Source organism: Balaenoptera borealis (genome assembly GCF_965194805.1).
Source record: "Balaenoptera borealis genome assembly, chromosome: 6".
Lineage (NCBI taxonomy): Eukaryota > Metazoa > Chordata > Mammalia > Artiodactyla > Balaenopteridae > Balaenoptera > Balaenoptera borealis.
Genome location: NC_138863.1, coordinates 34,438,205 through 34,461,230, shown reverse-complemented (window position 1 = coordinate 34,461,230; position 23,026 = coordinate 34,438,205). Strand labels below are relative to the sequence as shown.

The window sequence follows — 23,026 nt, the reverse complement described above, 5'->3', positions numbered from 1 at the left end:
GAAGAAACCACTCTAGGTGTTTCAAACAGAGAAATATTTAATACTGAGAATCAAACAGAGGCTTACAAAATTGATGAGCTGGAGGGGCAGAAGTCAGGGGGGTACCCCTGGGCTATTGAGTTCACGGGCCTACCACAGTAGCTATGTTCCAGAAGTTGGGATGGTGCTGCAGCAAGGGCTCTTCACACCCATGAAACTGGTGACTAGACACTGAAACAGGACATTGAGTCCAACAGCATTAAATGCCTCTTAACATTATTGCTCAAACCTTGCTGGCCAACAGCAACAGCAACAGAATGATGCCTTCTCCTTGCATCTGCCTCCAAATCTTACACAAGTGCACCTGATTGACTGAACTTATTTCAGATCAAGACCCTAGCTGCAAGGGAGTCTGAAAAAAGTAGTTTGGCAGTTCGCCATCTCTTCAAGCAAATTACTAGAAGGATAGAATGGACGCTGGAGAGGCAATCACTAGTATCCACTATAGGTCAGGAAACTGAGAAGGACTTCCTAGACAGAGGAATCAGCACAAGTAACGGGCACAAGGCCATGAAAGAGCACGATTCAAGTGGTGAACAGCTGGGCATGGCTATGCTATCAGAAGCATCTGAATCAAGGTTTTTACCTGAAAGTGCACTCACGTCTAATCAACATATTTTTGATTAATGAGATTCGTATGTACACTGTACACATGACACTCTTTCCTATTGATACAGCGCTTGATTTATTCAACTGACTACTAGTGCAGAGGAGAAAGGAAAGGAGCAAAAAGCATGAAAAAGAATAAATAAAATTGTTAGGTAATAGTCATCCACAAAGAAAACAGAACATTAACCTTCCCCAAGCCTAATGTTGCAAACACTGTTGATTATGTGCCGAGGAGTCATCTCCCCTTTTTCCTTCCTAACAAAACCCCCGTTATTTGTTTTGTTCTGTTTTGTTGGGGAATCCACCCTTTTCTGCATAGCCCTGTGCTTCAGGAGAGGCAGGAGCTTCAGGTCAAGCCCCAAGGAGTAACACGTGATTAGTCCAACTGCTCGTGTTTCTCCCCTTCTTCTTATCAGCGTTTAGGTTACATACATGCATGGGACACAGTCCTAGCCAATAAGGCGTGGTGTGGGGGCCAGTGTGAGCTAAGTCTGTCAGGGGCTTACGGGAAAGATCTTCCTCCAAAGGAGAAGTAGTCCTCTCCCCTGCTGGGTATTGTTTTGTCTGCCTGTGATGCCTACCACTGTGGGCACCATCTTGCAACCACAAAGGAGCTAAGTTGACCCAGTGAAGAAGGATGGCATTGAGGCTGCCTGAACTGTTGGCCTCCAGACTTGTTGTTATGTGGTACGATACGCTGCTTATTTTTTAATACATTTGAGTCCCTGTTTTCTTTCACTTGCAACCAAGAACATTGTAACTACTACATGCAGTCTGTACACTTAGGATGAGATCTGCCCACTTAAACTTGGCTAATGAAGTCTCTGGAGGAGATTTAAGGAGAAAAATTTATTCCCTTTTGTTTCCACCAGAAAAATTGTTGTTTATCCTTCAAGAGCATTCAAGACCCACTCAAATGTCATTTCTGTCAAGCTGAGTGCTTTGTTATTGCCTGTACTCCCACAGCCCTCCCACTACTTCTCTATTACAGCACTTTACTCATATACTCTTTCAGCAAATATTTATTGAGTGCCTATTTTGGGCTTGGTAGTGTTTTAGGCACAGGGGTTACAGTAGGAAACTAAATGCATGGAGATTCCAATCTAGTAGAAGACAGACAATGAATGAAAAAATTTTAATGTGATGACTCTTATCAAAGGGAAAAAAAAAGAATTCTTGTAAAAGAGGGAGAAATAACTACCTTGAAATTTATTTTATTGTACTGTGATTCTCTGTTCATATGTCAGTTTTTTCCACTAGATTGTGTGTTCTTGTAACCTCACATCACCCACCACTTCCCTGGGGGATTGCATTTTCCAAAGATGGCTGCGAAAACCTCTCCCATCCCACAGGTTTTTCTGCAATGTGATCTTGCCATTCCCCATAGGGGAGGGATGTAGGAGGTCCTAAGTCTCCTCCTCTTGAATCTCAGTGGGCTTGTGACGGTTTTGACCCATGGACTGTGTTGGAAGTGATGCTCTAAAACTTCCATGGATAGGTCATAAAAGGCCGTGTAGTTTCTACCTGGGTCTCTTGGGACACTTGTTTTTTGGAAGTGCTTTTTCTTGGGACACTCCCTCTTGACACCTACATATAGATGCTCCACTTGACAGTCCCAGCTGAGTGAGCCTTCAAGTCATCCCAGGTTAGGTGAAGAAGCTTCCAGATGATTCCAGCCCCCAACCTCAAGTCATTCCTAGTCGTTCAAGTCTTCCCAACTGAGGCCCCAGATGTCATGAATCAGAGACAAGCCATCCCTGCTGTGCCCTCTCCAAATTCCTGATCCACCGTATCCATGTGCATAATAAAATGCCTGTTGGTTCACACCAGTACTTTGGAGTGGTTTGTTACACAGCAGCAATGACTGGAACCCCCCAGATCTGCCTTTCTGTGAAATTTTAATCCAGTCGACAACTTGTTTTCTTTTCACCTGACCCAGTTGGTGATCAACTTATGCACTGAAGCTTGAAAACTTTCATCCATCTTACTTTCATCCCATTGAGTGTCGCTGTTGATGATATGCATGTGAAATGTCTAATCTTTTAAAATACAAATCTTCACCATTGATCTTAATATCCTGCTGCAGTGAGTTCCCCAGTTCAATTGTGTGTAGTGGGAAAAAAGTGCCTCCTTTTATCCATTTTAAACATGCTTCCTTTTCATCTCATCTTGTCCTCTTGCTCTTCCCCAAGTAAAGTGATTTCCATTTTGTGGGTACCTAGACACAGAGAACTGAGTTGAGACAATAATCTTTCTTTGGTTACCCAGAAGGCCTCGGGCGTGCTGCGACGGGGAGCAGTGGATTTTAGCTGGTGACTTAAAGGTGGTGGAACACTGTATTCTAATTAGTCACAAGTTTAGTTCCAAGCTTTCAAAAAATAGTCTAGATTCTGCAAGACACAGTAGGTGTCCTCTTGTGGTGCTGGGAAGTAGAGCACAGTAGAGAGGGAGGAGCATTGGCCAGTACATAGGCAATCCGGATTCAAGTCTCATCTTGTGAGCCAGCTGTGTGCCCTTGGGCATAACACTTAGCCTCTCTGGACCTCATTCTCCTCAACTATAGAGTGAAGAGATTCAACCAGAGGGTTCTGGAGCACCCTTTTGCCTCTAACTTTGTATGAATTCTATGTATTTGCCAGTCATTTTGAAACATCTACTACATAAATCCACGGGAAGGAAAAGTTTGTATTCTAAACAGTTTGCCATTTTAGCTTCAAAGTGGAGTTGGAGAGAACCACCACTCCCCCCTAAAAAATTTTCTAGTTTTTAGAAAACTAATGTTATCATTTTCCAAAAACACAATCCAAATTAGGCTTCAATTACCAAAAATATATCCTGCTGTGACTGTTAAGTGACAGGTCTTGCAACCTGAGTCCTTTTAGTTTGGGGGTACACCCCAGGGCTCCCATCAGCCTTGCTTTCATGAGCCTCTCAACTCTCATGGTGCCATTGCTCGATGTTTGCATGGGGACAACTCCATTCTAAGTGATGAGAGTGAATGGATGGGGTGAACTGCTGCTGCATATGGCCACCTTGGGGAGGAAAAAGAATATTGTCCCAGTGAGCAGTGCAGTAGGAACTATTCAAGTGAATCTCTAGAAATCTGAAATCTCTTCCCAATTCTTTCTCTCCCTACAGAAGAAAAAAGGCAGTTACCATGTGGGACTTGGGGAAAGCATTCAGTCTCACTCAACCTGGACTCATTTCACTAATTTTCTGGTCTGCTTAATATTTCTTCAACAGTTGTGATTCTTAGAACTTCGTGGGCTCTAACCCACTTCTTAAGCTCTGCATCCTGTTTTGTCTTACTGAATTTTCTCTTTCCAATCGCAGGTGGGTGGGGGAAATGCTTCTCATCTCTGATTTTAAAATTCATTACAGAATCTCCAGTATTGAAGTGCTACCATGCATTGAGAGGACAGATTGCTTTCACTGTTGGCTTAACAAACTCTATCAATAGCAACAAGTAGCATGACGAGGTTCTACTCAACAGAAACTTACTTGTAAGGTTAAGAAAACCCCTGCGGTCCTTAGACAAAACTTCAGGTAACAAGTAGGAGAATAACAGCAGTAAAAGTAATAAAAAATATATCTAGTGTTTAGAAGAGCTTTTTGAAAATATTCTAAAGAAGAACCCTCCCACACTTTCCTTAATAAGATATCTCATATGTGATCACACATATCCACTTCCTTATCATCAGTATCACATGCGAGGATGTTTTGACGTTTTTGTTAAGGCTTTCAAGGAAGGCTTGAAAACAACACAGCAGCATCTATAATGCATAATACTGTCAGTTGTATCAATGGGAAAACTGAAGATCATGTAGGATGAATCACTTGGTTATTATCTGCTTATTTAAGTTATTTGGGTAAAACAAGTCAGAAGTGTCGCTTGTTTCTTAGAGCGGTGCTACCCCTGCGAGGCTGCCTTCATGTGCTCAGTGACTCCTTGATTGTAGCTAAAAGGGGGACCCAGGGTTCCACACACCACATTCTGTTCCCCCTTCTGTCATTCCTGCTCACACTCTAGTGGGGGGATGAGTTTGAAGGCTTGTTGTCTTCAAAACCCTTCTGTCTATGTGGGCTATGCTGCATCATTGCTTGTTGCCCAAAGGCGCTCTGCAAAGATAATTTACTGCCTAAGAAAGTGGTATATACAGAACTGGTCAAGCCATGGGTTGCACTTTTTACAAAATTAATAAACAATTTTTTAAAGCAGTTTTAGGTTTACAGAAAATTGAGCAGATAGGGCTTCCCTGGTGGTGCAGTGGTTAACAATCCTCCTGCCAATGCAGGGGACACGGGTTTGATCCCTGGTCTGGGAAGATCCCACATGCCACAGAGCAACTAAGCCCATGTGCCACAACTACTGAGCTTGCGCTCTAGAGCCCGTGAGCCACAACTACTGAGCCCGCGTGCCACAACTACTGAAGCCTGTGCGCCTACAGCCTGTGCTCCACAACAAGAGAAGCCACCACAATGAGAAGCCTGTGCACCATAACAAAGAGTGGCCCCGCTCACCACAACTAGAGAAAGCCCGCGTGCAGCAACGAAGACCCAACACAGCCAAAAATAAAGAAATAAAGTAAAATAAAATTTAAAAAAAGAAAATTGAGCAGATAGTACAGAGAGTTTCCATATATCCTCTCCTTTTCCCACTCACAGTTTCTCCTTAGTGCGGTTCTTAGTTCTCTCTTAGTTCTCTTGCCTTAGTGCAGTTACAATTTATTACAATTGATGAACCAATATTCATATAGCATTACTAACTAAAGTCCATAGTTTGCATTAGGATTCGCTCTTTGTGTTATACAGTTCCGTAGGTTTTGACAAATAATGTCATGTATCCATCAATACGGTATCCTACAGAATAGTTTCACTGCCTTAAATATCTCCTGTGTTTCACCTAATCATCACTTCCTCACCCCGCCTTGACCCTTGACCCCTGACTATCACATCTTTTTACTTTCTTTCCCAGAATGTCATATAGTTGGAGTCATTCAGTATGCAGCCTTTTCAGATTGGCTTCTTTTATTTAGCAATATGCACTTAAGGTTCCTTTGTGTCTTTTCATGGCTTGATAACTCATTTCTTTTTTTTTTTTAATATCCTCTTTTTTTTAGAAGAAGAAATTACAAATAACAAAACATTAGCAAAATGAGTAGAAAGTACAGCGACTTCTCATATACTCCCCCTGCCCTCACACATGCACAGCCTTCCCCATCATCAACATCCCACACCAGAGTGGTACGTTTGTTACAATAAATGGACCTACATTGACACATCGTTATCACCAACGACCGTGGATTGTATCAGGGTCCGCTGTTGGTACTGTATTCTATGGGTTGTTTTTTTTGGTAATTAATTAATTAATTTATTTATGGCTGTGTTGGGTCTTCGTTTCTGTGCGAGGGCTTTCTCTAGTTGTGGCAAGCGGGGGCCACTCTTCATCGCGGTGCACGGGCCTCTCACTATCGCGGCCTCTCTTGTTGCGGAGCACAGGCTCCAGACGCGCAGGCTCAGCAATTGTGGCTCACGGGCCCAGCTGCTCCGCGGCATGTGGGATCTTCCCAGACCAGGGCTCAAACCCGTGTCCCCTGCATTAGCAGGCAGATTCTCAACCACTGCGCCACCAGGGAAGCCCTGGGTTTCTTTTTTGCTTCTTCTGTTTTTTTTTTTTTTTTTTTTTTTTTTTTTACAAAACAGCAGCAGGAAAGAAAAATGCAGGAGGCAGATGAGCCAGGCACCGGGGTTCAGATCAGAAGGGAGAAGGGAGACCAAGCTGTTACTGCAGGCTGGCCCCGGGACTCTGTCCCAGCACCCTGGGAGCACGGCAACAAGCCCTAGAAGGAGCAGAGAGTGGGTGAGGAGACGGCTGTCCCAGCTCGGTGGCGGCACCGCTCCTTGGGCGGCCACCCTGGCGGTCAGCCAGGTTGGGAGCACTTGAGGCTCCTGTGTTTGGAGGCCTGGTCTCCAAAGCACGGACCCACAGGGGCCAGGCAGAGGGAGGAGGTAGGAAGGGCTGGCACAGAAGGGCTATGAGTTCTATCTGGGTCCCACGGGACCACGGGGCCCAGGTGGGCAGGGGCAGTCAGGACGCTTCCCTGCTTGTCAGACAATCAGCTTCTTCAGGAAGGCCTCCAGCTGGTCCTCATCCTTGATGCCCACAAACCTGTCCACCACATCCCCATTCTTGATGGCCAGCACGGTGGGCACAGCTGATACCTCATACTCTATGGCGAGGTCTGTGTGGTCATCAATATCCGCCTTGGCCATCACCACCTTTCCATGCTGCTTGGCCACCACCTTCTGTAACCTTGGCCCCAGGATCTTGCAGGGACCACATCACTGTGCATGGAAATCCACAACCACTGGTGTCTCACTGTTGACAACTCAGTCTTGAAAGTCTGGTCCATCCTGGATGTTAAAGGTCATTGTACAGACTCTGGTGGTGTATATTGACTGGGCTTGGCTGGGTGTTACTGTCAGGTTATTAGGACTGTGCTGTGGGGTCTGCAGGGCCCTGGAGGCAAGGGGCGCCCACTGACTCTGAGAGGGCTTCCTGCAGATTATGGAGGCCAGGAACCTCCCCAGGAGAAGTCGCTAAGCCATCTCCCTGCAGCGAGAGCAGAGGGGTGCACAGCGCGGCCCTCCCCACCGGTCAAGGGCACTTCTGTTCCCTATTCATTTCTTTACTCACTGCCTGCCATCCAGCTTGCACACATCCCCAGTCACCCAGTTGCCGCAGCCAATGGTATTTGTAGCTTTCCTGCCCCACGGACAACACTGGACAATTGCGAATGGAGCATCTACTGGCCAGGTACTGTGCTAGGTGCTCTGCTCCAGAAATGAGAAGCAGATGTGATCCCTACCCTCATGGGACTCACGTGATCAGTCATTCCTAATTAATACTCAGGTCCCTTGATTGCCACCGCTCCCTTTGGCAGGTTTACGTAAATGCCACTTAAATCTCCCTATTTTTGAAGACCTCTTCTTTCCTTCCCTTCCTTCTCTTCCTTCCTTCTTGCTTTCTTTCTTCCCCTCCTTCCTTCCTTCTTTCCTTCCTTCCTTTCTTCCTTTCCTTATTATACATGTCTTCTCAAGGCAATCACTTCTATACCTACAGCTTCAATTACTTTGTGTATACTCTAATGACAACACAATTTTAAATGTTGTTTTCATTTACCAGTTTTTTTGTGTTTTTTTGGTTTATTCCTAGGTATTTTATTCTTTTTGTTGCAATGGTAAATGGGAGTGTTTCCATAATTTCTCTTTCAGATTTTTCATCATTAGTGTATAGGAATGCAAGAGATTTCTGTGCATTCATTTTGTATCCTGCAACGTTACCATATTCATTAATTAGCTCTAGCAGTTTTCTGGTGGCAGTTTTAGGATTCTCTATGTATAGCATCATGTCTTCTGCAAACAGCGACAGTTTTACTTCTTCTTTTCCAATTTGTATTCCTTTTATTTCTTTTTCTTCTCTGATTGCCGTGGCTAGGACTTCCAGAACTATGTTGAATATAGTGGTGAGAGTGGATATCCTTGTCTCATTCCTGATCTTAGAGGAAATGCTTTCAGTTTTTCACCATTGAGAATGATGTTTGCTGTGGGTTTGTCATATATGGCCTTTATTATGTTGAGGTAGGTTCCCTCTATGCCCACTTTCTGGAGAATTTTTATCATAAATGGGTGTTGAATTTTGTCAAAAGCTTTTTCTGCATCTATTGAGATGATCATATGGTTTTTATTCTTCAATTTGTTAATATGGTGTATCACATTGATTGATTTGCGTATAGTGAAGAATCCTTGCATCCCTGGGATAATTCCCACTTGCTCATGGTGTATGATCCTTTTAATGTGTTGTTGGATTCTGTTTGCTAGTATTTTGTTGAGGATTTTTGCATTTATATTCATCAGTGATATTGGTCTGTAATTTTCTTTTTTTGTAGTGTCTTTGTCTGGTTTTGGTATCAGGGTGATGGTGGCCTCATAGAACGAGTTTGGGAGTGTTCCTTCCTCTGCAATTTTTTGGAAGAGTTTGAGAAGGATAGGTGTTAGCTCTTCTCTAAATGTTTGATAGAATTCACCTGTGAAGCCATCTGGTCCTGGACTTTTGTTTGTTGGACGATTTTTAATCACAGTTTCAATTTCATTACTTGTGATTGGTCTGTTCATATTTTCTGTTTCTTCCTGGTTCAGTCTTGGAAGGTTATACCTTTCTAAAAATTTGTCCATTTCTTCCAAGTTGTCCATTTTATTGGCATAAAGTTGCTTGTAGTAGTCTCTTAGGATGCTTTGTATTTCTGCGGTGTCTGTTGTAACTTCTCCTTTTTCATTTCTGATTTTATTGATTTGAGTCCTCTCCCTCTTTTTCTTGATGAGTCTGGCTAATGGCTTATCAATTTTGTTTATCTTCTCAAAGAACCAGCTTTTAGTTTTATTGATCTTTGCTATTGTTTTCTTTGTTTCTATTTCATTTATTTCTGCTCTGATCTTTATGATTTCTTTCCTTCTGCTAACTTTGGGTTTTGTTTGTTCTTCTTTCTCTAGTTTCTTTAGGTGTAAGGTTAGATTGTTTACTTGAGATTTTTCTTGTTTCTTTAGGTAGGCTTGTATAGCTATAAACTTCCCTCTTAGAACTGCTTTCGCTGCATCCCATAGGCTTTGGGTCGTCGTGTTTTTATTGTCATTTGTCTCTAGGTATTTTTTGATTTCCTCTTTGATTTCTTCAGTGATCTCTTGGTTATTTAGTAACGTATTGTTTAGCCTCCATGTGTTTGTCTTTTTTACGTTTTTTTCCCTGTAATTCATTTCTAATCTCATAGCGTTGTGGTCAGAAAAGATGCTTGATATGATTTCAATTTTTTTAAATTTACTGAGGCTTGATTTGTGACCCAAATTGTGATCTATCCTGGAGAATGTTCCGCGCGCACTTGAGAAGAACTTGTAATCTGCTGTTTTTGGATGGAATGTCCTATATATATCAATTAAATCTATCTGGTCTATTGTGTCATTTAAAGCTTCTGTTTCCTTATTTATTTTCATTTTGGATGATTTGTCCATTGGTGTAAGTGAGGTGTTAAAGTCCCCCACTATGATTGTGTTACTGTCAATTTCCTCTTTTATAGCTGTTAGCAGTTGCCTTATGTATTGAGGTGCTCCTGTGTTGGGTGCATATATATTTATAATTGTTATATCTTCTTCTTGGATTGATCCCTTGATCATTATGTAGTGTCCTTCCTTGTCTCTTGTAACATTCTTTATTTTAAAGTCTATTTTATCTGATATGAGTATAGCTACTCCAGCTTTCTTTTGATTTCCATTTGCATGGAATATCTTTCTCCATCCCCTCACTTTCAGTCTGTATGTGTCCCTAGGTCTAAAGTGGGTCTCTTGTAGACAGCATATATATGGGTCTTGTTTTTGTATCCATTCAGCCAGTCTATGTCTTTTGGTTGGGGCATTTAATCCATTCACGTTTAAGGTAATTATCGATATGTATGTTCCTATGACCATTTTCTTAATTGTTTTGGGTTTGTTTTTGTAGGTCCTTTTCTTCTCTTGTGTTTCCCACTTAGAGAAGTTCCTTTAGCATTTGTTGTAGAGCTGGTTTGGTGGTGCTGAATTCTCTTAGCTTTTGCTTGTCTCTAAAGCTTTTGATTTCTCCATCAAATCTAAATGAGATCCTTGCCGGGTAGAGTAATCTTGGTTGTAGGTTCTTCCCTTTCATCACTTTAAGTATATCATGCCACTCCCTTCTGGCTTGCAGAGTTTCTGCTGAGAAATCAGCTGTTAACCTTATGGGAGTTCCCTTGTATGTTATGTGTCGTTTTTCCCATGCTGCTTTCAATAATTTTTCTTTGTCTTTAATTTTTGCCACTTTGATTACTATGTGTCTCGGCGTGTTTCTCCTTGGGTTTATCCTGTATGGGACTCTCTGCGCTTCCTGGACTTGGGTGGCTATTTCCTTTCCCATGTTAGGGAAGTTTTCGACTATAATCTCTTCAAATATTTTCTCTGGTCCTTTCTCTCTCTCTTCTCCTTCTGGGACCCCTATAATGCGAATGTTGTTGCGTTTAATGTTGTCCCAGAGGTCTCTTAGGCTGTCTTCATTTCTTTTCATTCTTTTTTCTTTAGTCTGTTCCGCAGCAGTGAATTCCACCATTCTGTCTTCCAGGTCACTTATCCGTTCTTCTGCCTCAGTTATTCTGCTATTGATTCCTTCTAGTGTAGTTTTCATTTCAGTTATTGTATTGGTCATCTCTGTTTGTTTGTTCTTTAATTCTTCTAGGTCTTTGTTAATCATTTCTTGCATCTTCTCCATCTTTGCCTCCATTCTTATTCCGAGGTCCTGGATCATCTTCACTCTCATTATTCTGAATTCTTTTTCTGGAAGGTTGCCTATCTCCACTTCATTTAGTTGTTTTTCTGGGGTTTTTTCTTGTTCCTTCATCTGGTACATAGCCCTCTGCCTTTTCATCTTGTCTATCTTTCTGTAACTGTGGTTTTTGGTCCACAGGCTGCAGGATTGTAGTTTTTCTTGCTTCTGCTGTCTGCCCTCTGGTGGTTGAGGCTATCTAAGAGGCTTGATGGGAGGCTCTGGTGGTGGGTAGAGCTCTCATTTACCAGTTTTATTTTACATAGGATGCCTCATTTACTAAAACCATAGATTCCAAGTTGCTCCATGAAAAATGTGATATTCTTAGCTGTCAACATTAGGGAATTTCCCCAATCACATTTTTAAATTGATTTAATGTGTTTTTTTTGAAAACATAAGTTGGGATATCACAAAATGGACTTAGCCTGCAGAGGCTTACTTTCAACCAGAGAGCTCCATTTCCATGTTCCGCTTAACAGAACCCAAAATGATCTTCCTTCCCAAACCTCTTCCTTTTCCTGCACTATCTAAGAAAAAGTAACCACACTCTACATAGTTCCTTAAGCCAGAACCCTAGCAGCTATTTTTGCTTCTCTTTTCCCCTTCCCGCTCCATATCTAGTCACTGAGCACTTCTATTCTACCTCCCAAATGACCTCAGATCCTTTCCCTCCACTCCAATCTCTGCCACTGCCTTTAGTTTGAACCCTCACTCCTCGCTTAGATGAATATAAAGTCTCTTAATGGGTTTTGTTGCTTCCATCAGTCCTACTTATTCTCAAGCGTGACCTCACTACAAACCACCTGATAGTGACTCCTTAACTTCACAACATTCAATGGCTCTCATGTTTCTGGGAAGAAAACCAAGCTCTTTACCCCAGCATCTACTTGGGGTTAATAGATCTAGGTTTGAATTTCAGGTTTAAGTACTTTGCAGCAGTGTGACCTCAGACTATTGGGGTTTCTAAGTCTTTGTTTTCTCACCGTGCCTGAGGTCACTGAGGGCAGGACCATTTTTCACACACGGATGCCTGGCATGTAGGAGGGACTAATCAATGTTGAATGAAGGGAAAGTATTTTAAAATCCACATCAAAATATTGTTCCTCCTTAAAAAAAGAAAATCCTGATACACTATGCCACTTCCAACCAAATTTGACTTCTACCTTTATTTTCTGATGATCACAATAAGGTGCCTTTGGGGATCCACACAATCAGGGATCAAATCCTGGCCACACCCCTGAGCAATCATGTGACCTTGGGAATGTTACTTAGCTTCTGTAAAATCTGTAAAATGAAGGTTTCTGAGGATTTTGTTCCCGAGGGTTAAATGAGTACCTCACTTGGAACGGGGGCGGGCGCATAGTGTTTGCCAAATGTTAACTATCGTTATCATCTTCATCAAATCAAGACCGTGGTACTTCACTTAGTTGGGTTTATTTAATTTCTTTAAAAGTTAGAATAATTAAGCCTGTGGATTCACCGTTATGATGGACGTGGCTTTGTAAGTGGAAAGTACTCCCTTTTCAGAATAGTTAGATATTGTGAAAGAATGAACAAATTATGTGAATTAATTGTAACTTTAAACACAAAGCATGTAAGTACTTGTGAAAACTGCTCTGCTTGTTGCTATAAGGTAAGCCTCTAAATGATTTTTAAAAACAGTTAGTAGTTGGGTAGTGTAGGATGAGAGACGAAAATTGGACCTTTATAGAATTCTTTTAAGATTTACAATGCATTTTCTTGTGTATTTCACTTGGCCCTTCCATCTACAAATAAGGCCCGTATATATTCTCCCTCTGTTGCCGATGAAGAAGCCAAGACTTAGAGATCTGAAATGACTGTGTAACACAGCTACTGAACAAAAGAGACAGACTTGGGAGGTGGTAGATATGCCAAATTCAGTTCTTGGGATGCTTAAGAAACTGTTTAGAGTGCACCTTATATTTTATAATTTATCCATAAGTTAGGCCTATCTCAGCATACTCCAGTTTTGATTATTGACATTCCAGTTGATTGTACACAACTCAGAAGCAACATTTACCTCTCCATTCTCTGTCCGTACATACATTGCAATGGATATGAATAAAAGTAAAAGTCATGAAATAGCCTAAATTTATCAGTCAGGTAAACACGTTGATATAATTTAAAGAGTTTGTTCTGGTGAAATCCAATTGAAGCCGAGAATGCCCTGCACAGAGGGACACTAGGGGAAGCTGGTAAGCGGGCAGGTAAGGTACTAAGCATTTAGCATACGACTATGTATGGTAAGGAAGGAGTGCTAAATCAGGAACTGGAAAAATAGAGTTCATGAGTACAGAATTTACCTTTTTATGTTTAACATGATTGTTAAAATTTCATTTCAATTTGTCTTTTTTGGGGGGGCATTCAATAAAGTGATAAGAGAAACCTCAATTTCAGCATTTGCCTACTAATTAAGTTTCCATAGAAACAAGGTCAGAACACCAAATATAAAGCACAGGCACATTGGAAGTTTGCTCTTAATGTCTTTATTTCAGACAATTTTGTATCAGTTTCCCTGGAAACTGAGAAATACCTACTCAGATATAAAACATTTTGGCTTTTCTACAGTGAAGAATTATTTGGTTACTTAGAGAAAATCGTCCATAAATGATGCTCTGTCTTGTTCTTCAGAAACATTGGAGAAGAACATGATTTCTTCAAGCCATCTCAAAAAAGTAACTCCTAAGAACGTAGTATAGATTTCAGATAGACTCAAAAGAATTTTTTACTACTTTGTCTTTAACAGTATATCTAATATAACTGATGGTAGTGTCATAATAGAAAATAAGATGCTACGGTCCTATTATCTGATTTTATTTTTATTCATCAACTTTTCATACAGCCTTTATGTTCTGACCTTAGGAGCTTTGCTAATTTTCTGGTGAAAGGTGCTCTCTCAAGTGACCCCTACCTCCCATCCCCCTGAAGAGTGGGTAGGGAAGGAATTGGCAATATGATGTGGAAAAACCTCTGAGCAACAGATCTTTCCTTTTTTTGGTGACAGTATTAATAAACATTTGATGTAAAAGATTTAGAAAACACAGAAAAGTCCTTCACTCACACTCAGAATATCCAGAATCTTTATTAATATTTTGGTGCTGATTCTTCCTGAACCTTTTGTATGCATATAAACATAACATTGTGTTTATTTTACAAAGATGGGATTGTTCTTTATGTGCCACTTTGTAACTTTTTGTTATAAAGAAAAGTAACGGCATGCAGCTCCGGGAACCGTGCTGGCACCTAGAGAGTCCTCCAGGGTGACGTATTTCCATGCAACTGCGCATGGCTCTACAGCCTGCCTTTTACCAGCTGTTTACTGTGCCATCGAATGGTTGGAGCATAATTCATTTACCCAGCCTTTATGGTTGAGCATCTTTTATAATCCCATTATAATGCTTTATTCAGGGGACACAGGTAAAAACTGATGGATTGTATTGATACTTCCCTATAGCATTCTGATTGCACACTTTGTCTTACGACTTCATTAAATTCATAGGGTGAGTCATTTTGTAGTAAAGGTATTTTAACATTAAATGTTCTCTTCCCAAATTAAAGTTACCATTGATTTTTCACTGAACATTAGATTTCCTCTTTTAGGTTTTCGTGGTTCTTTGTAACCTGTCTTGTGTCTTTGATTCTGAGTAACTAAACTACTACTCTAAGAGATCTGAAATTAACTCTGGTCTTAGGTGACAGACACATCAAAAGACAGCATTAGAAGAAATCTTAGATGATGTGGGAAAATTGGGAGAAACTTAACTGGTTTTGGGTACACTGAAACCTGATTATTAGGCACCATTCCAGAGGCAGGACAAACAGTGGTTAGACAAGACAAAACCCGTATCCTAACTCAGGTCCTTCCTTTCTAGAGGTGCCTGGGGGCTGACGACACAAGAATAACATCAGGTAGTGAGAACACTAAGAAAGAAAATGAAGCTAATGGGCTGGGGAGGAGGACAGTTTTACAAGGGGTGGTTAAAGACAGCTTCTCTCCTTAAGCGACCCATGAGCAGTCCTAAGAGAGCCACGTGAGGCTGTGGGAGAAGAGGCTTCTGTGCAGTTCCTAAGAAGGGAATATGCTTGATGCGTGCCAAGGACAGAAAGATGGGTGGCTGCAGCTGAGTGAATGAATGCCAGGAGGAATATGGGGGATTAAGACCTTGTATGCCTAGTGGGCCTTGACCAAAAAATATGAATTTTAGCCTAATTGTAATGGGAAACCATTGAAGGATTATATGCAGGGGAATGATGTTAATTCTTAGAAAAAGGGAAGGGGGGTAGAGAGGGTGGAGGGAGAGCAGACCAGCTACTGTGTGAGAATAGACTGTAAGGGTGGAAGGAAGCAGAGAGGGAGACCAGTTAGGAGGCTGGTGCGGTAGCTCAGGTGAGAGCCAACAGTGGCTTGAACAAAAAAGCGATATTAATAAGGGTCTAAAATAGGCTGTAGTATATACATTGCTCTTGCATTTCATTTGATTCTCACCATGTTCTGAGTTAGGTAGTGTAGGAATTCTTCTCTTAGGTATAAATTGAGTTGTCCAAGGTTTTAAAAATGAGTATTGATAGAGAGTAGGACTGTAAATTCCAAATGCATGGCATATAGGAACAGAATTTATTGTTGACATTATGTGAGCTTCTTTGGAATACTACCTTTTTTCTCACCCTTTTTTGTTGTTGTTGTTTTAGTGTATTAAAGTAATAAAACTTAAGAGTTAAAACAGTAACACTGCGTAATGTGAAATGAAATGAAGGTAACTTGCAACCCAGAAAGGTTCTTAAAAGTCCAAGAAACTGAGTAAAGTACTCTTTAGAAATATATAAAGCCAGGTGTACTTAACCTATGTGTCACCTCTCAGTCATGATCACTGTAACACTGATTGAGGATTAAAATAAGGCAAAACTGAGAACCAGGGTAGAGGCAGGTACAGAAGCAGTTGGAAACCAGAGCTGGGAAGTTTGGAAGCCAGGATGGTCAGAAGCTAGGAAAGCAGGATCAAGGCTTGGGTGAGCAGTAGCCTGGCAGGTGCAGGAGCCTGCTGTGTCCCCGCTGGTGAGGCCGCCCAGCTCAGGGCCGGCTGGCAGGACCTCCCTGACTGCGGTGGCAAGTGTGGACTCAGAGAGATGAAGTCATCAGTTTCCATGGTAATTGTAAGGGTTGTAATGTTTGTCTTATGAGCCATAAAACTAATACACTGTACAGTACAGGGATGCTAGGGCAGTTCAGTAAATGCAGTGGTTACCGTTAAGTAAACTGGTGCTCAGCAGTTGGCCCAGAAACTGCTGACATCTCCTGTTTATTTGGAATATATTGAAATCAATATGTTGATATTAATCGCTTTCTGAAATATGCTGCTTCTGTCAGATGCTTTCTTGGTCACTTCCCTCTCCCTCTAATATTTTAACAAGGAAAAATCATTTATCGACAGTTTGATAGCATAGTTTTAACACTTTTAGCCTTCAGTAATGCATTTCATTTGTTCTAAGTTGCCTATGTTTTCACACTTTTAACAACTGCAATTGAGATGGATCTTAACAACTGGTAGAATCTTAGATTGGAGGAAAAACAGTATTCAGTGTCGGTGGTGTTTTACAGGTTTCCTCTGAGGAATGTTTACATTAAGACCGAGTTTAATTTTTTTTTAATCATACTTTTTCTACATCGACCTATCATGCTGTCAAATAAGTTGCAATTTAAATTGATAATACAAAAATGATGGGTCTTAAAATACAGTTTTAATCATAACCCCTAATCATGAGCTCAAGAATATTTCTCCTGGGTAAAACATTCTTAGAGGTTTCTAAAGAAATAACTTTCGGAAGAATCCATGTAATTTCCTGAATGCACAGTAATTTCCTGAAGTCTCTAAATTACTGTGTGTGCTTGTGGTGGGGAGAGGGATGAGAGGGATGGTGGGTGGTAAAGCTTTGCTTAATAGTTGGCAGTCTTACCTTTGTGATAGTGAAGAGTGTGGTAGGTTTTATCATAGTCTCCTTAGGCTCTTGGGAAGATAGTTAATGGGAAGTGCAGAAATATTGTGTGTATGTATGAGTTTACTGTCTAATGGCTCACATGTGCATTCTATAAGGTAGTGATGTGGTATTTTTCATTAGCAAAAAGTGCAAGTTATATGGGAAATTGTTAGTTATATAGGCTATAAACAAAAGATTAATATTTTCTGAAAACCTCATGCAAACTGACAGCAGTAGGGCCCTGGTGTTTACAGTACATTCAAATGATAGGCCAACTCACCAAGGTGGAAATAACACTGATAACTGTGGGAAAATGGTCAAACTGTGTAATCAAAAGAAATACAAATTAGATCTACAGTGAGGTTCCTCATTCATATCAGTAGGAATTTTTTTTTTTTTTCAAGTATCCAAAGCAAGGGTAGGAACTCAAAATGTCATGATTGGTAGCATTATACCCTAATGTGCCCCCCACCTTCTTTAGGAAGCAATTTAGCATTGTACATGGAGCCGTGAAAGTGATCTAACCTTTTGGCTTAGTCATTCCACTTCCGAAGATCTTTGCTAAGGAGATAAAACCATTATTTTAAAAAACTATGTACATGAAGATTTTCCTCATAATATTTTAAGAATAGAACTTTGTAAGCACCAATCCCCAGCAATAGGGGATTGGCTAAGTCCAGTATAGGAATAACACTTGATGGGCCAGTGTGTATTCATTAGACAATAAATATGCAACAGTGGGGTGGAGAGCGCTTGTTGGTAACAAGAAGACATAAATTGTACACTAATTAGAGCTTTTTTTAACGTATAAGAAAAGCAACTAAAAGTAACGGTTGTGAATCATTGTGTGTTAATGATTGTGAATGGTTGTGTGTAATTTTTAAACAGAGCATCGTTTTGTCTCATGCAGATTTTTGTTCATGATATTTGTTAAAGGAATGAGCAAGTGACTTTTACCTTTCCCCACCTTTAGTGTGATCATCAGTACTGCTGATTAACCAGGTCTCCTTCAGTTGCAAGTTAAAAGAACATCACAGAGTTAAGCACTACTTGACCCAGGAGTGAAATGATCTCCTCAGTTCTGCTCTCCTCTGTTGATGTCTCCTGAAAAGCCTTTCCCCTCATGATAGCAAGGGGAGTGTCCAGCAGCTCAAGACTAGCTAAGGATCCTAGAGTACAGTTCTGCCTTTCTCTTTTCTTGGGAAGTCCCAGGACAGCTGTGATTGATTGGCCGGTCCTGGGTCCTGTGCCTACCTTTGAACCCCCTAGGATAGAGTAGGGAGAGTGCCAGCTTTTTTCTGGTCACTTGGGCTAAGTTTACTTTTTTTTTTTTGCATGTTGTCATTTCTTTTATCCCAGCCTTCTTGATTTTTGTATTTAGATCTGTAGTAGCACATCTTGGTTTGGCGGGTGTGTGTGTGTGTGTGTGTTAAAGCTTGCTTCTCTTTGATTCTGGCACTTAATTTTCCTGGACTTCCATTGAAAATTGTTAAGTTTTACCATGCCATAGACACTGATAAATAATACAGCTACTTTGCAAACATTTCTGCTTATTTTTTAGATTCAAATGTAGTCTATTTACTTTCTTTTTGGTATAGGTAAGTAGTCATGAATTCTTTCGGAAGCTATAGGTTAGAGGCAGCTGTGAAAGTCTCTGCCTGCCATTTTGTGTACAGCTGAAATAATTTATTTTCCCATTGTCTTAGTTTTTCAAATATGTAGGAGAAAAAAACTTTAAAATAATTATATGGGTCTTTTACATAAAAATGTTGAATAGAATATTTTCTCCAAAAGCAGCTTGATAAACTTCAAATTCAGTGAAGGAATTTTCATGAAGAACAAAGCAGTTGGTTTAGCTCTGTAAATTACTAGTGCTGGCAATGACATTAAAATGGATGGCTCAGATTCCTGTTAAGACGGGAAGTCCCAAATTACTGTTCTTGCAAAATTCTTTCTGGGTGGGAAAAGGGGATTCTAGGTAGATACATTTGTGGAATGCTGGGTTAGACAGAATTCACTACTAGACTAATTAGTTTTTAATATATCAATGTGTGTATTCTTTGGATTCTCTAAGAGGCAGGGATATATTTGTATTTCACTTTGACCATCAAAGCCATCTTTCAAAAACAGATCAGTTATGATGTGGTTTGGGAAATAATTGCCTTAACCATTACTCTTTATCTGAATCTTGGTCCAGTTTCTTAAAAGATTGGTTAAATGGTTTGAGATGGACTTTGCTGAGGAAGTGTCATAGGGCTTTTATGTTTGTTTGTTTGTTTTAAACAACAACCTTACTATCCTGTGTGGTAGCTTGTGCTTGTTTTGTATTTCTGCCTAAATAGAAGATGCTATCCCACCTTGGTGCAAGGTGGGCTACAGGCAGACCCACCTTTTCGTGTAGGTATGGCCAAAATTTTTTTCTAGTAGCCTATGATCTGCTCCAGAAAGTACTCTTATTGAAGCCCCAAATTAATCATGCAGTGTGGAATGAAGAAGTGAGTTTAGCTTTGGAAATAGAGGGCAAAGTTAAAAATCACTATCATGGAAGTGTTCCTCTAGATTAGAACATTGAACTTTTATGTAGTCCTCTTAAATCTGCCATGATGAATAGCCCCCAGATAAACCACAGCCAATTAAATGAGTTCATTTGTTGAATGGAGTTAGAATTAGCCATTTGATTGTCTGAAGAACATTTGCCAAAAGCAACTCACATCGTTTTGGCATATTTGATATATTGAGCTGGTATCTGACAGTAGTTGGCCACAGCATAACTTGCTTCTTGAGACTGTTCCTGGAATGTGCTAGTAATATCAGCTTTAAAAGAGGGTGACTGAATTTTTAATTGATAAATAGGAGGGGAGTCACATATATGATTCATCTAAAAATGGCATCGATTATTTAGGTGCAAGTTAAAGACGTCTAAGACATAGCCATGGTTTTATTTCACATGTATGGAGAGTTTCTACAATTTTGCTGTTTCCCAATAGAATTTTTATATTGTGCCTTTACTAAAATTGCCTTTTTGTCATTACTAAAAGCTCTTCTCAAGACTATTAAAAGTGGTTTCAATCAATGTGTAGCTATCTTTAAAATCATGTATTTTTCTACTCAACTAAATCACCACACCTTTTTCTCTTCTTCCTATACAGACTTAGCTTTGGAACCAAACCCTTCTGACCACCCAAGGGCAAGCACAATTTTTCTGAGCAAATCTCAAACAGATGGTAAGGCAATGCTTTTTTTTCCCTGAGAAAAAGAGTGAAAACTGTTTTTGTTTTGTGTATTATAGGAGGTATTTAGAAAAACTCTTACAGTGGTTTAAATGTTTCACTTTTTTTATGTATTCACTTGTCTTATTTTAATATGTTGATGATACAGTTTCCTTTAGTTGTCAGTGTTTTAGGGAGGAGAACACTTAGACTATCTGTTTATACATTTTGCCACCTCTTTATCAACATAGTCAACTGGCCACATGATTTAGATGTGGTCTATTTCTCCATGCTACTTTGTCCTTTTCCCCTTGCTCCGAAGAGCACATATGTTAAAGACAAATGATAGGGTTTAGATCACAGTTAGGTTTTCATTTGATCAAATCAGAAAAATCAGTTGTTATATATGGGAATTGAGCCTTGTGATTTTGGCCCTGTTTTACACAGTGTTCAACCAGACGAGCCTATCTCACATCCAGATTTATGCTACTCAGAACTTTTAAGCTATTCAAAACTTTCTCATCCTAATGTAGTGCTGTGCCAGGGTAATAAGAGCAACATGCCATATGGGGTTTTCCAGAAGATTATCCTCAGCATGTGAAACTCATATAAATTTCCTGTGTCCTCCTTGTTTTAAGATGAGAATCAGAACCGTAGAATTTTTTGCACTCCTGCTTGCCTGCTTGTCTTCCTTAATGTTATGTTAAATCCTAGTTTATTTGCTAAAAAGCCATACGTGACCAAGTTGTTCAGTTGATTACGAGAGCAGGAATACAAGAAGTGAACATTCCATAATATTTAAAGTGAAGCAGCACAATAAAAAACGGAGGTTTGGTTTTTTGTTGTTGTTGTTTTGCTTTTTGTTTTTTTCCGTTAGATCACTGGTTTTTATAAAAGGATATAACTCAGGAACAGCCAGATGGAAGAGATGCATAGGGCCAGGCATGGGGACAGGGCACAGAGCTTTGATGCCCTCTGCAAGGGTACTACGTGTTCACCAACCTGGAAGCTCCTGGGGTTTCTAACTTGCATTTTTCTAGTGTGTGTACTTGAGCCACTCATTTCTGGTTAGGATTGCTCTATTTCTCAGTTTCTTCCAGAGCCATGAGCTGCTCACATGTAGAGGGGCTCTGGAGACAGTAAAAGAAAAGCTGTCCCATGCCTGTCTCTCTCTTCAGCCTTAAGGAATCCGTGCCTGTGATGCCTGTCTGGAGTTAAAGGAGGCAATGTGAGCAAGAGTGTGGCCTAAGACCCTCTTCAGGCTTTTATTCTTCTGGCCTTTGTTGGAGCAAAACAGTTTTGTGTGCTGTAGATATGTTCATTTAGGTCAGCACACTCATTTTAAAATTTACGTTTAACATAGGTTACTTTCCAGTTGTGTATTTTTTCAGTAAGGTATTTGAGTAGGTTACCATTAAGTGGTTCAGGATGCTTCCAGAGATACTGGTGCGTTCGGAGATGAGTGCCTGGCCAGAAACTGGTTCTTAGTGTTGTCATCTGTGGATTGTGGTAATCTGTAGGATTGCAGACTTGTTTTCTGGGTACAGGTGACCCCGAAGTTCCAGAAAAAAAGCTCTTGAATTAGTTTCAAATATTCACTTGTTGGGGGAGGGGCAACACAGTCCATACTCCCATGTCCCCCCTAAAGGAAGCCATGTTTGATATATTTTTCAATTGAGATACATTTTAATTGATATAAGGATTGATATAAGGTGTACAACATGTTGATTTGACACAGTCATATATTGCTGTGTATTTTTTTAAATATTTCCAACACTTAGCACAGATCCTGGATCATACATAGTGCCCTATAGGAGACTTTCCTACCCCCACTGAGCTTCTTCATAAATGGAAAAAAGAGAGAGAAATCTCTGGAAACTGCTCCCTGACCTAGAGGACTAGTTGAGGTAGAATTGCGGGCTCTATAAACCTATTCCACATCCTAGCCCAACACAATTCAGATCAGATTTAGTTGATATTCACAAATCACTCATATAAATGCAGATACTCCCTGGGAAAGGTCATCCTTAAGGCCCTTCCCACCCTGGACTCCCAGGAGGTAGCATGAAGACCCTGGAGTCAAGGCTGGGGAATGGGGTGTGGAGCTGCTCCTCTTTGAGTCTTTACCTGGAATCTTGGTGTAGCATAGCCCACGTCATCACCCAGACTCCCAGCTACTCGTACTACACTCATCCCATGTTGCCAGAGTCCATGCTAAGATGCTACGAGCAGTTTTGGAAGACCAGAATTTAGCTGCTCATAGTGTAGCTCAGTCCAGACTTATCTTGTGAGCCCGGGGGTTGCCTCCCTATCCACCCCTAGCACCACAATGCTGAAGAAGAAATTTGTGTAAGACCTACACCCGTCCTTCCCCCTGTTTAGTACTGGGGCTCTGCTGGCAGGTTCCCCTGTCCCCCAAATCCACTTAAGCCTAGCTCTGCCCCAGGGCTAAGTACAGAATAAATTTTATTGCTGGAAAAGTCACATGAGCCAAGAGCTGTATTATAAGATAAGGGTATCAAAAACACATAGTGGTTACTTCAGCAGAGGGAACGCACAAAATAATAAGCAACAGATCCAAAATAAACTACACAAAAAGAACCAGAGGCATTAGCAGTAAATCCCATAAGGCTGATGTGATGGAAAACCATTTCCATGTTCACCTCACTCTCACGCATCTCCAGGTGAGATTCAGAGGTTAGACACCAGCCTGGAAGGACCTTGAGTTTGACCCAGTCTGGAATTTCTATTATCTTCAGATACTCTGGTTTTCTCTCCATGTCTGTTTTTCCTACAT

The 23,026-nt window shown here is 40.7% G+C and overlaps 1 protein-coding gene and 1 pseudogene across 2 annotated transcripts in view; one reads left to right on the top strand and one right to left on the bottom strand.

Moving 5' to 3' along the window:
* The window catches only part of FLACC1 (flagellum associated containing coiled-coil domains 1), a 93,363-nt gene that overhangs the window by 58,672 nt on the left and 11,665 nt on the right, over positions 1-23,026 (top strand). The gene's annotated exons all lie outside the window — the stretch shown is intronic.
* Positions 20-23,009, bottom strand: LOC309630908 (thioredoxin, mitochondrial pseudogene; annotated as a pseudogene). The gene is made up of 2 exons: positions 22,893-23,009; positions 20-7,248 (listed from the first exon to the last, which is right to left on the bottom strand). The product of its transcript is annotated as a thioredoxin, mitochondrial pseudogene (transcript).